Genomic DNA, 14,120 nt, shown 5'->3' on the forward strand with positions numbered 1-14,120 from the left:
TTCTCAAACTGCTTATCCAGCTTTTTCTTCTGCAATCTCTTAGGAAAAGGAGGTGGAGGATAGATATGTTTCTCCCCTGTATTACCCTCAAGAGGAGTGTGTTCCACAGTAGTCTTCCTTGATTCCACCTCTGCTTCCTTCTGCACATCTTCTTCAGCCAAAACTTCAGATTCTGGAACTTGAGACTTTTCAGGCTCTTCGTCTTGCTGAATTTCGGGGCTTGCAACCTTTCCAGACCTTAAGGTGATGGCGTTCACCTGTTCTTCAACTTCCCTCTTGCCTGGATTTGTTTCTGTATCACTAGGAAGCGTTTCTGGTGGTCGATTCAATAAGGCATTAGCAATTTGCCCTATTTGGTTCCCCAGAGTCTTTATAGAAATAGCCTGGCTTTGGCATATAAGAGCCTGGTTTTTGCACATAAGCCGCAACTCCTCCAATTCAGATTTTTCATTCAAAGATAGACCTGCATCATGATTTTGTTGTTGAATTTGGAGTTATTGTTTTGGTGCAATTTGTTGTTGAAAACCAGGAGGGTTGAATAGCTTATTTCCAAACTGCTGGAACGGCTGTTGCATCGCATTCTGATTGTTGCTCCAGCTGAAGTTAGGATGATTCCAGTTGTCAGGATGATAAGTGTCTGGAACTGGTTGCTGCGATCTCTGAAAATTGCTCACAAAATGAGCTGAGTCAATAGATATAACATATTGCTCCGTCACATGCGGACCTGCACATAGCTCACAAACGCTAATTATCTGCTTAACACCATAGTTAGCCAAAGAATCGATCTTCATAGACAACACCTTTAGTTGAGCAGTGATAGTCGTAGCTGTATCCACCTCAAGAACTCCTGCTACCTTGCTCTGTGGAAATCTTTGGGTTGGATACTGATATTCATTAGCAGCCATCAGTTCAATTAGATCATAAGCTTCCTCATAGCTCTTCACCCATAAGGCTCCACCTGCTGCTGCATCGAGCATGGGTCTGGACTGTGCTCCCAACCCATTATAAAAACAATTGATGATCATCCAATCAGGCATTCCATGATGAGGACACTTCCTAAGCATCTCCTTGTAGTGCTCCCAAGATTCATATAAAGATTCTCCTGATTGCTGCGTAAATTGAGTAAGAGCATTCCTGATTGCAGCTGTCTTCGCCATAGGGAAGAATTTAGTAAGAAACTTCTGAGCAAGATCTTCCCAAGTAGTAATCGAACCAGCTGGTAGAGAGTGTAACCAGCTCTTAGCCTTGCCCCTCAGAGAGAATGGGAACAGTCTCGGCTTCACAGCATCTTCAGAAACACCATTGAACTTGAAGGTGTCGCAGATCTCAATGAAATCCCTAATGTGCATATTGGGGCCTTCCAGTGGAGAACCCCCAAACTGGACTGAAGTCTGTACCCATTGAATTATGCCAGGCTTGATCTCAAAGGTATTAGCTGTGATAACTGGCCGGAAAATGCTAGATTGAATGTCATTGATCTTGGCTTGAGAAAAATCCATCAAGGCTTTCGTTCGTGCTGCTGGATCTCCCATTGTAATGAGTACCTGAAACACAAACAAATAAACCGTGATAGTAAAAGAATCCATTTCAGTGAACTTTAACGACCACTAATGACAAGCACATAAACTAAAAATTAACACCGAGTCCCCGACAGCGACGCCAAAAACTTGTTAGGGCGAAAACTGTGGCGCCCTCCAAACCCGGGTCAGAAGTTTGGGGTCCACACACACACACCTTATTTATAACCTGCTTATAACAATACTAAAAATAATAATAATATGCAATGACCCTACTTACCAACTACCACGGATCGTAACAGGTTAAAGCATGCACACAAGCCAAACGCACTAATATATTACATACCGATTAAATCTCAACCATTCAAACTCGAACTGAGTATTAAACATATTACAAACTTTTACATTTTACATTATTCCAAAAGAAGTCTACTAGCTCAGCTTCAACAGCCTTAATCCTTAGCTCTCGCACTGGACTGGGGATCCTTGCTACCAACTGGTTCCTTCTTAACTGGAAAGAGTATAAACAACATCGCACAAATGAGCTAACTAGCTCAGCAAGTCACAATGACAAAACCGAGAATAATGATCATCAAGTGAATATGGTTATGATATCAAGTGAACAATGGATTATGATTTAGAATTGGATACTATATTTTTATTTTAAAACCAAGGTTAGGCTGCTGATCAGTCACGCACTAACCCCGAGCAAAGCACACAGCATTGCTCTAACTACTGGATCCAAGGCACACATTGGCCTAACTTGACCATTATATGGTCTAACCACGAATCTGGTCCACAATTTTATAAAAACAATCCAATTCTAACATAATAACAAGATTAAACAATAATAAACAATAATCAGAATCATTAATAACAGTGAGTGTTTAACAATGAAAGGGTTTCAACCCTTGTATGGATCAACAAGGTACTTTCAAGGCTTCGATGTTGGGTAATGAAAGAATTGGATAACAAAGGAACCAATGTTTCATGGTTTCAAGAATTTGGTCTTTCAAAGCATAAGATAGCATGGGTTGAGTATATAATAATTCAAACCAGTGTCTGGTATTTAGTTTGTACGTATTTGTGGAGTAGTATCGTAGATTTGTGGTTCATGTTTGGGTATACAATAATCAATGGCTTAGAAAGAATATGGTTCATGGCTCAAGAACAATAACTGAAATCAGGGTTTAGGTTTCTGTGCTTCAAAGCACTTGCAATGTCAACAAGACTATCAAGTACTACAATATCTCGAGAAAGTTCAGAACACTTGCCTGGTATTAGCTTACTATCCTGCACTTGCTTCCAATCACAATCGTTTTACTCCTCAACTACCTGTTTCCCTTTCCTATATCTTGCCTCTTCTTCTCACATAATATAAGCATCTATCAATCATTAACTCATAGGATTCTATTCAATACATACTTCTATCTACCCTTCGTTTCACCCAAATCCGATTAACGGATTGAAAGTTATGCAATAACCAAGTAAACACCGAATATATAGACCGATAGTCAATCAACAAGTCACGTATAACACATAATACATCACGTAATCAATGACATGTCATTTATAAAGAAGTCTCGGGTCATAAATATGTTTTCGGGTATTTAAAATGATTTTTAAAGTATTTTTCAGAATTAATACGGGTCGTTGGATCAATTTCGGGTTAATAAACAGGGTTCGGTTGGCCAATTCTGGCTTCGAAACAATTTTATAATAATTATCGAGCCTTGAAAATAATTTAGAATAATATTTTAAAGCTCAAAACTATTTTTCAGAATTTTTAAATCATTTTTAAATAATTAAATCTAATTAAATAATTAATTAAAATCAATTAATAATTAATTAAATCAATTAATCAATTAATTTCCGAATTAATTGACCAATTAATTAATTAAAAATTAACTGAAATTAATTAACTAATTAATTCAGATTTATTTTTGAATTAAAAATAATTTTCGGAATTAAAATAATAATTTTTAGAATTTTCAGAAATTAAAAACGAAATTTTCTAATAAAAATAAATAGGAAATATGATTTTTAAACATTTTTAAAACAGGAATCCTAAATTTTCAAAGTCTGGAAACTTCAGGGACCTAACTGTATCGTCCCCAAAAGTCCAGGGACCAAACTGCAAATTTTACACCCCGTCGCCGGAAAACACAGGGGTGGCCGGAGAACACGTTCCCGTCGTCCTCACCCCTCCAACACCTCCAGATCACATCTATATTTCACCAGGAACTCAACCATACCAACAAATCATTCTAATCATCCCTGAGTTGGCCGGAATTTGGCCGTGAAGTTTGCCAGTTTCCGGCGAACTTCGGAAATATTCAAAGTACAAGTTTCCGGCGAACTTCGGAAATATTCAAAGTACAACTCCCTTCTCTACAGACCTCGTTGATTCATGAAACTTATACGACTAGATTGCAAATTTTACAGAGAACACAACCCAATATATCACAACATCAATCTATTCCAAAATAAGAAACCCCCTAAATTCAATTAAGAATATTCATACGGGTTATAAACTCTAATTTTAAAATTCGAAAATCAAACTCAAATTTGAACATGTTATTGAACTCCAAATCAGACGTATAATATATCAAAATCATCAGGAAATCAAGCTCTACAACATGCAATCATCAAATCATACAAACAATCATCCGAACAAAAATTCATATTTTTAATCAAAATAATTCAAAAATAAATAAAAATATATAAAATCAACCTTTGATTCTGCAGTAAAATAGGTTATGGAATCTGATAGAGCTCTTCAAGACCTTCAAATCTGGTACTCGAGCTTTTCAAACAAAGATCAATAACACCTTCAAAAGTTGGTTTGATTCTTGGAACAGTTTATGAATATATGATTTTTCTCTGTAAAATTATATAATTATCTGTCTGCAAATGATTTTGATACGAAATAAAATACGGTAAAAGGCTATTTATATTTACGAGAAATTAGTATCCCGTTGGATCATTCCGGATATAAAATGGTACGTTTATTTGTAAAAACTGATCCAAATGGTATCGGTTTTCGGGATAATTATCCAAATCAGTACAATTTGTACTGCGGTCTTGGTCTCAGCGCCTGGTTACACTTATTACGAAGTGATAATTGTGATAGTTTAATAAAAAGCTCCCGTTTATCGAAAATACGGGTTTTATTGATTTACCGAAATGAATATTGTATCGTAAATGTTGCGCCGGGACCCGCGCAGGACAAACCGTACGCCGGATCGAAAAAGTCGAAACATGGAAAAGGCTCGGAATATTACAATTAGGTTAGGTAGGAGTTCTCGGAAGAGTTTCGGGTTCCAAAAACGTAACAACGGGTGATGTCGGTTGGTTCCCGTTTTTATAAAATAGATTTTAAATACCTGGAAAAAGATTTTATAAATTTCATATGATTCTTATAAATTCATAAATCATCATAAAAATAACTAGGAAGATATGACAATTATCTATATTTTATTTTGGACATATAAAAATTAAAATACTCAATTAATATTATTTTTGAAAATCCAAGTACAGATAACACTTAACAATTAACTCATAGAATAGATAATGAACACACATAATAATTATTTAATAGCAAAAATAATTACACGATATATCCCGGATATTACATCCTTCCCCCCTTAAAAGGATTCTGTCCTCAGAATCTCCTAAGAAAACAAATGAGGGTACTTTTCTCTCATATCACTTTCTAACTCCCAGGTTGACTCTTCAACTTTTGGGTTTCTCCACAATACTCTTACTAACTTTACCACTTTATTTTTCAATACTTTCTCTCTTTCCTCTAGAATCTCTATCGGACTCTCTACATATGACAAATCTTCCTGAAGCTCTATTGGCTCATATTCTATTACATGCCTGGAGTCTGGATTATATTTCTTGAGCATCGATACGTGAAAAACATTGTGAATGTGCTCCATGTGCGAAGGTAACGCCAACTCGTAAGCTACTTTGCCAACGCGCTTTAGGATCTCAAAAGGTCTGACATATCTTGGGCTTAGCTTCCCTTTCTTCCCAAACCTCGTTAGTCCTTTCCATGGTGATACTTTCAGTAAAACCAAGCTTTCTTCTTCAAATTCCATGTCTTTCCTTGACTAGTCTGCATATTTCCTCTGACGATCTTGTGCGGCTATCAATCTCTTCTGAATAATTTCAACAATTTCCTTTGTCTGCTGTACCACTTCAGGTCCAAGTATCTTGCGTTCTCCTACTTCGTCCCAATATATTGGAGATCTACATTTGTGTCCATAAAGGGCTTCATAGGGTGGCATCCCAATGCTGGCATGATAACTGTTGTTGTAAGCAAACTCTACCATAGGTAAATGTTCGTCCCAACTTCCTTTGAAATCAATAGCACAAACACGTAACATGTCCTCGATTGTCTGGATCGTTCTTTCACTTTGGCCATCCGTCTGGGGGTGATAAGCTGTACTCATATTCAGTCTTGTTCCCAAACATTCTTGAAAATTCTTCCAAAATCTTGAATTAAACCTTGGATCTCGATCAGATACAATAGACACAGGAACTCCATGACGAACTACAATTTCCTTTAGGTACATATGGACTAACTTGTCGAGCGAAAATCTTTCATTTATAGGCAGAAAATGAGCTGACTTGGTAAGTCTATCCACTATAACCCAAATGGCATCATGATTAGCCCTTGTCCTTGGTAATCCAACTATGAAATCCATGGTAATATATTTCCACTTCCACTCTGGAATCTCCAATGGCTGTAGCAATCCACTTGGTCTCTGATGCTCTACTTTAACTCTCTGACAGGTATAACATTTGCTAACCCATTCCGCAATTTCCCTCTTCATATCTGGCCCCAATAATTCTTTTTTAAATCTCTGTACATTTTAGTACTCCCTGGATGGATGGAATATCTTGAACTATGTGTTTCTTGTAAAATTTCATTCTTTAACTCTGTCACCGGTGGAATCCAGATTCTAGATGAAAATCTCAAAATGCCTTGATCATCCTTCTGCGTGCATAATTCTTCACCTACCAAACGATTTATGTTTTGATCCATTATATCTTCCTGACATTTCTTTATTTTCTCCAACAATTCCGGCTGGAAAGTCATATTGTACATTTTAGCTTCCTCAGGCTTGCAAATTTTAATCTCCAATTCCAATTTCTGAAATTCTTTATATATCTCTTCAGGTACGGATAACACATTTAACCTTTCCTTCCGACTTAACGCGTCTGCTACAACGTTCGCCTTACCGGGATGATAATTAATCGAGCAATCATAATCCTTGATCAATTCTAACCATCTCCTTTGTCTCATATTAAGTTCCTTCTGGGTAAATATATACTTCAAACTTTTGTGATCCGTATAAATCTCGCATTTTTCTCCATACAGATAATGTCTCCAAGTCTTCAGAGCAAATACTATGGCTACTAACTCCAAATCATGAGTAGGGTACTTCTGTTCATGTGGTTTCAATTGCCTTGACGCATACGCAATCACCTTGTCGTGCTGCATAAGAACACATCCTAATCCTTTGTGAGAAGCATCACTATAAATTACGAAATTCCCTTGATCGTCTGGAAGTGACAAAACAGGTGTCGTGATTAATCTCCGCTTCAACTCTTGAAAACTTTCTTCGCACTTGTCGTTCCATATAAACTTTTCATTCTTTCGTGTAAGCTTTGTCAATGGTGTTGCAATCCTTGAGAAATTCTTAACGAATCGTCGATAATATCCTGCCAATCCCAAGAAACTTCTTACCTCAGTAGGTGTTCTCGGTCTCTCCCAATTCGTAATTACTTCAATCTTTGCTGGGTCCACTTTGATCCCTTCGTTTCTGACTATGTGTCCTAAGAATTGAACTTCCTGTAGCCAAAACTCACACTTCGAGAATTTAGCATATAACTTCTTTTTCCTTAAAATCTCCAAAGCCGTTCTCACATGTTCCGCATGATCCTCTTCCGTCTTTGAATAGATTAAAATATTGTCTATAAACACAATAACAAACTTATCCAAATACTCCTAAAAAATTCTGTTCATCAGGTCCATAAACACTGCCGGGGCATTGGTCAATCCAAAAGACATCACTAAAAACTCGTAATGTCCATATATTGTTCTGAAAGCTGTCTTTGGTATATCTTCTGGCTTGATCTTCAGTTGATGATATCCCGATCTTAAATCAATTTTGGAGAAGTACTTGGCTTCCTTCAATTGGTCAAACAAATCATCAATTCTAGGTAACGGATACTTATTCTTGATTGTAAGCTTGTTGAGCTCCCTATAGTCGATACATAGTCTCATGCTTCCATCTTTCTTCTTGACAAATAATACCGGTGCTCCCCACGGGGATACACTGGGTCTGATTACTCCTTTCTCTAACAACTCCAGCAACTGCTTCGCTAGCTCTTTCATCTCAACAGGCGCCATTCTGTACGGGGCCTTGGATACTGGTTCTGTTCCAGGTGTTAAGTCGATCGCAAATTCAATTTCCCTATCTGGAGGAAGTCCTGGCAATTCGTCGGGAAACACGTCTGGAAATTCATTCACAACTGGAATATCTTCAAGTTTTGCTAGCTCATGACTCTTTTCAATCACGTATGCTATAAAATGCTTGCATCCTTGCCGTAATAACTTCTTAGCTTGAATTATTGTTAAGAACTTCTTTACTTGCTTATGTCCCTTGAACGTTACTATCTTTTCGTCAGGCATCTTCACCATTACCTTCTTGTTTCGATAATCTATCTGGGCATCATGCCTAGATAACCAATCCATCCCTAATATAATGTCAAATTCTCCTAACTTAAATGGTATCAAATCTACATAAAACTTACTACCAGAAATCTCAACCTCACAATTCCCACAAACTTGATTCACAGTTACACGCTCTTGATTTGCTAATTCCACAGTCATTATTTCATTTAAATACTCTACTGGACAATTTAACTTGCTAACAAAATCTTGTGAAACAAACGATCGAGTTGCTCCCGAATCTATTAACACTTTGGCATATAAAGAATTCACATTGAGCGTACCTGCCACGACATCTGTATCCTGGATAGCATCCTTCACTGACATGTCGAAAACTCTAGCCCTTGGAGTCTCATTTACTGCTGGGGTAGATCTCATGATCCTCAATGCATTACTGACTGGGGCTGATATCTTGCAATCCCTGGCCATATATCCTGGCTTTCCATATTTGAAGCACGTAAATCCAATGGCGGGAACCTTTACTGCTGGATTTCGGATAGGCTGATCCTTATTTGCTGGCTCTCTAGCTGGGTGATTTCGGCACTCCCTCGAATAGTGCCCTTTCTGGTTGCATTTGAAACATACCACATTCAACTTGTTACAAACTCCTCCATACTTCTTTCCACAAACTTGACAATCTGGAAAAGATAATCTCAACTGATTCGGCTGATTCATATTAGCTGGACGGTTGCCCTGGCCTCCGTCTCCTGCATTTTGTCTCCTGAAATTAAAATTTCTCCCTGGCTGGAACTTGCCCTTCTTAAAGTTTGGAAACTTCCCTGGTTGTGACTGACCCTCATTTCCCTCAACCTTCCTTTTCTGGCTTTCTTTCTCCTTCTGGAACATCTCACTCTCTGTCTCTGCTATCATAGCCTTTTGTACTACTTCTGCATAGGTATCCAATTCAAAAATGGCTACCTTCCCTCTGATCCAGGGTTTCAAACCTTGCTGGAATCTTTTAGCCTTCTTCCTGTCAGTATCCACATACAACGGTACATACCTTGACAATTCCTCAAATTTACCCTCATAATCTGTTACCGACATGTTCCCTTACTTTAATTCTAAAAACTTCAGCTCCATTTGATCCTGAACAAACTGAGGAAAATACTTTTCTAAAAACAATTCCTTAAACCTCTCCCAAGTAATAACATTTGTACCTTCCAATATCTTCACCATCTCCCACCAGTAGGTGGCCTCATTCTTCAAATAGTAACTTGCAAACTCAACCTTCTGTTCCTCTTTCACTTTTACTAAGGTAAATGCCTTCTCTATTTCTTTTAACCACACATTTGCTTCAATCGGCTCTAGGGAACCCTTGAATTCTGGTGGGTTTACTGCCTGAAAAGTTTTGAAAGTTACCTGGGGATTGGTCTGTCTTTGTTGTTGTGCCAGGTGAACTGTTTGTTGGGCCAAGATTTGGAGAATCTGGGCTATTGCTGGGTCTATGGGTCCTGGGTTCACATTCTGGTTTGTCTCATCTTGGTTATTATTGTTGTTGTTGGTTTCTTCATTCTGGGTGTTGGTGCAGGTATTTCTTTTAGGAGGCATTTTCTGTAAAGAATCAAACAATTTATTTAGCTTTTGAATCAAATCTTTGCATAAAGGAAAAGTTTTGTAAAACAGGAATATCTCCTTTTTGAAAACAGTTGTAACTAAGTAAATTGCATGCTTCTTTACAGAATATAAACAGTTATGGAAAACAGGGTACATGGTATCACAGGGTATAACTAGTGCAATAAATAAGGTAAAGTAAAACAGGTGCGATAAAGTAAATGACAGTGCTGGAAAAGAAAAGGTACTGATATATATATCAAAAGTTTTAGGGTAGTACAAGCATAAAGATGCTTCGGAAGTAAAAGCAAAAAGGGTACAATAACCTATTCACTAGTCAGCATCGCTAGTCTATATATACAACTCAAAAGTCTACTGATACACACTACACACTACTGTACATACTATATAATCATAACAACACTGCTTAGCATCTCCGTTTCTGGATTTCTGACTCATGGCAAGTCTGGACCTCCAATTTCCTCAAGCTCCTCTAGAACCCACTTAGCCCACTCCACTAGGAAATCAGGGGTGATGTCCTCATGTGTAGCCTCAGCAATCCTCACTGCAGCTGTCCTACGAAACACCTGTAGCCTCTCTCTGAGTCGCCTCTCACCACTCCCAACCTCCCTAGTACGCATGATATGTAGTAATTCCTGAATCTGACCCTGAAGGAATCGCTGCACCATAAGGCAAGCCTCAAACTGATGATATGGGACAGGATAAGAAGAGAACTGAAAAGGTACTCCTGTAACTGAATGACCAGTAAAGCCTGAATCAGCAGGTGGGGGTCCTCTAACAGGTGGCCTCATGCCTGGCGGTGGAATAGCCTGCAATGGTACGGGCTGCAACACCGGTGAAGGTAGAATATCCAATGCTGGTGGAATAATAGGACGTGGATCCGATGCTGGCGCTCCAACTGAAGGCTCTGAGTGATCAGCTGATACGGGAATAAAAGAGTCGGCCATCGCTGCTATCTGAAATTATATCGCAATATCAGAATCTCAAACCACGACGCGAACTATACTAATACCGGTTATACCATAACACTCAACCTCTCGACGTTCTATCATTCTATTCCTTACTTCTAATCCTAACCCTCTACCCATTCCTGTCAACCTAGGCTTGTGTTAGTGACTTATAACCTGTAGCTCTAATACCAAAACTGTGGCGCCCTCCAAACCCGGGTCAGAAGTTTGGGGTCCACACACACCTTATTTATAACCTGCTTATAACAATACTAAAAATAATAATAATATGCAATGACCCTAGTTACCAACTACCACGGATCGCAACAGGTTAAAGTATGCACACAAGCCAAACGCACTAATATATTACATACCGATTAAATCCCAACCATTTAAACTCGAACTGAGTATTAAACATATTACAAACTTTTATAATTTACATTATTCCAAAAGAAGTCTACTAGCTCAGCTTCAACCGCCTTAATCCCTAGCTCTCGCACTGGACTGGGGATCCTTGCTACCAACTGGTTCCTTCTTAACTGGAAAGAGTATAAACAACATCGCACAAATAAGCTAACTAGCTCAGCAAGTCACAATGACAAAATCGAGAATAATGATCATCAAGTGAATATGGTTATGATATCAAGTGAACAATGGATTATGATTTAGAATTGGATACTATATTTTTATTTTAAAACCAAGGTTAGGCTGCTGATCAGTCACGAACTAACCCCGAGCAAAGCACACAGCATTGCTCTAACTACTGGATCCAAGGCACACATTGGCCTAACTTGACCATTATATGGTCTGACCACGAATCTTGTCCATAATTTTATAAAAACAATCCAATTCTAACATAATAACAAGATTAAACAATAATAAACAATAATCAGAATCATTAATAACAGTGAGTGTTTAACAATGAAAGGGTTTCAACCCTTGTATGGATCAACAAGGTACTTTCAAGGCTTCGATGTTGGGTAATGAAAGAATTGGATAACAAAGGAACCAATGTTTCATGGTTTCAAGAATTTGGTCTTTCAAAGCATAAGATAGCATGGGTTGAGTATATAATAATTCAAACCAGTGTCTGGTATTTAGTTTGTACGTATTTGTGGAGTAGTATCGTAGATTTGTGGTTCATGTTTGGGTATACAATAATCAATGGCTTAGAAAGAATATGGTTCATGGCTCAAGAACAATAACTGAAATCAGGGTTTAGGTTTCTGTGCTTCAAAGCACTTGCAATGTCAACAAGACTATCAAGTACTATAATATCTCGAGAAAGTTCAGAACACTTGCCTGGTATTAGCTTACTATCCTGCACTTGCTTCCAATCACAATCGTTTTACTCCTCAACTACCTGTTTCCCTTTCCTATATCTTGCCTCTTCTTCTCACATAATATAAGCATCTATCAATCATTAACTCATAGGATTCTATTCAATACATACTTCTATCTACCCTTCGTTTCACCCAAATCCGATTAACGGATTGAAAGTTATGCAATAACCAAGTAAACACCGAATATATAGACCGATAGTCAATCAACAAGTCACGTATAACACATAATACATCACGTAATCAATGACATGTCATTTATAAAGAAGTCTCGGGTCATAAATATGTTTTCGGGTATTTAAAATGATTTTTAAAGTATTTTTCAGAATTAATACGGGTCGTTGGATCAATTTCGGGTTAATAAACAGGGTTCGGTTGGCCAATTCTGGCTTCGAAACAATTTTATAATAATTATCGAGCCTTGAAAATAATTTAGAATAATATTTTAAAGCTCAAAACTATTTTTCAGAATTTTTAAATCATTTTTAAATAATTAAATCTAATTAAATAATTAATTAAAATCAATTAATAATTAATTAAATCAATTAATCAATTAATTTCCGAATTAATTTCCGAATTAATTAATTAAAAATTAACTGAAATTAATTAACTAATTAATTCAGATTTATTTTTGAATTAAAAATAATTTTCGGAATTAAAATAATAATTTTTAGAATTTTCAGAAATTAAAAACGAATTTTTATAATAAAAATAAATAGGAAATATGATTTTTAAACATTTTTAAAACAGGAATCCTAAATTTGCAAAGTCTGGAAACTTCAGGGACCTAACTGTATCGTCCCCAAAAGTCCAGGGACCAAACTGCAAATTTTACACCCCGTCGCCGGAAAACACAGGGGTGGCTGGAGAACACGTTCCCGGCATCCTCACCCCTCCAACACCTACAGTTCACATCTATATTTCACCAGGAACTCAACCATACCAACAAATCATTCTAATCACCCCTGAGTTGGCCAGAATTTGGCCGTGAAGTTTTCCAGTTTCCGGCGAACTTCGGAAATATTCAAAGTACAACTCCCTTCTCTACAGACCTCGTTGATTCATGAAACTTATACGACTAGATTGCAAATTTCACAGAGAACACAATCCACTATATCACAACATCAATCTATTCCAAAATAAGAAACCCCCAAATTTCAATTAAGAATATTCATACGGGTTATAAACCCTAATTTTAAAATTCGAAAATCAAACTCAAATTTGAACATGTTATTGAACTCCAAATCAGAGTATAATATATCAAAATCATCAGGAAATCAAGCTCTACAACATGCAATCATCAAATCATACAAACAATCATCCGAACAAAAATTCATATTTTTAATCAAAATATTTCAAAAATAAATAAAAATATATAAAATCAACCTTTGATTCTACAGTAAAATAGGTTATGGAATCTGATAGAGCTCTTCAAGACCTTCAAATGTGGTACTCGAGCTTTTCAAACAAAGATCAATAACACCTTCAAAAGTTGGTTTGATTTTTGGAACAGTTTATGAATATATGATTTTTCTCTGTAAAATTATATAATTATCTGTCTGCAAATGATTTTGATATGAAATAAAATACGCTAAAAGGCTATTTATATTTACGAGAAATTAGTATCCCGTTGGATCATTCCGGATATAAAATGGTACGTTTATTTGTGAAAACTGATCCAAACGGTATCGGTTTTCGGGATAATTATCCAAATCAGTACAATTTGTACTGCGGTCTTGGTCTCAGCACCTGGTTACACATATTACGAAGTGATAATTGTGATAGTTTAATAAAAAGCTCTCGTTTATCGAAAATACGGGTTTTATTGATTTACCGAAACGAATATTGTATCGTGAATGTTGCGCCAGGACCCGCGCAGGACAAACCGTACGCCGGATCGAAAAAGTCGAAACATGGAAAAGGCTCGGAATATTACAATTAGGTTAGGTAGGAGTTCTCGGAAGAGTTTCGGGCTCCAAAAACGTAACAACGGGTG

General features: G+C 37.1%; 1 non-coding gene across 1 annotated transcript; it reads left to right on the top strand.

The window, feature by feature from the left end:
• Positions 1-1,035: 1,035 nt before the first annotated feature.
• LOC141699448 (small nucleolar RNA R71) lies at positions 1,036-1,142 on the top strand. Its single transcript, XR_012565911.1, has one exon. It is a non-coding gene; the product is annotated as a small nucleolar RNA R71 (small nucleolar RNA).
• The last annotated feature ends 12,978 nt before the right edge of the window (positions 1,143-14,120 follow it).

This window comes from Apium graveolens, chromosome 11, assembly GCF_009905375.1.
Source record: "Apium graveolens cultivar Ventura chromosome 11, ASM990537v1, whole genome shotgun sequence".
Classification (NCBI taxonomy): domain Eukaryota; kingdom Viridiplantae; phylum Streptophyta; class Magnoliopsida; order Apiales; family Apiaceae; genus Apium; species Apium graveolens.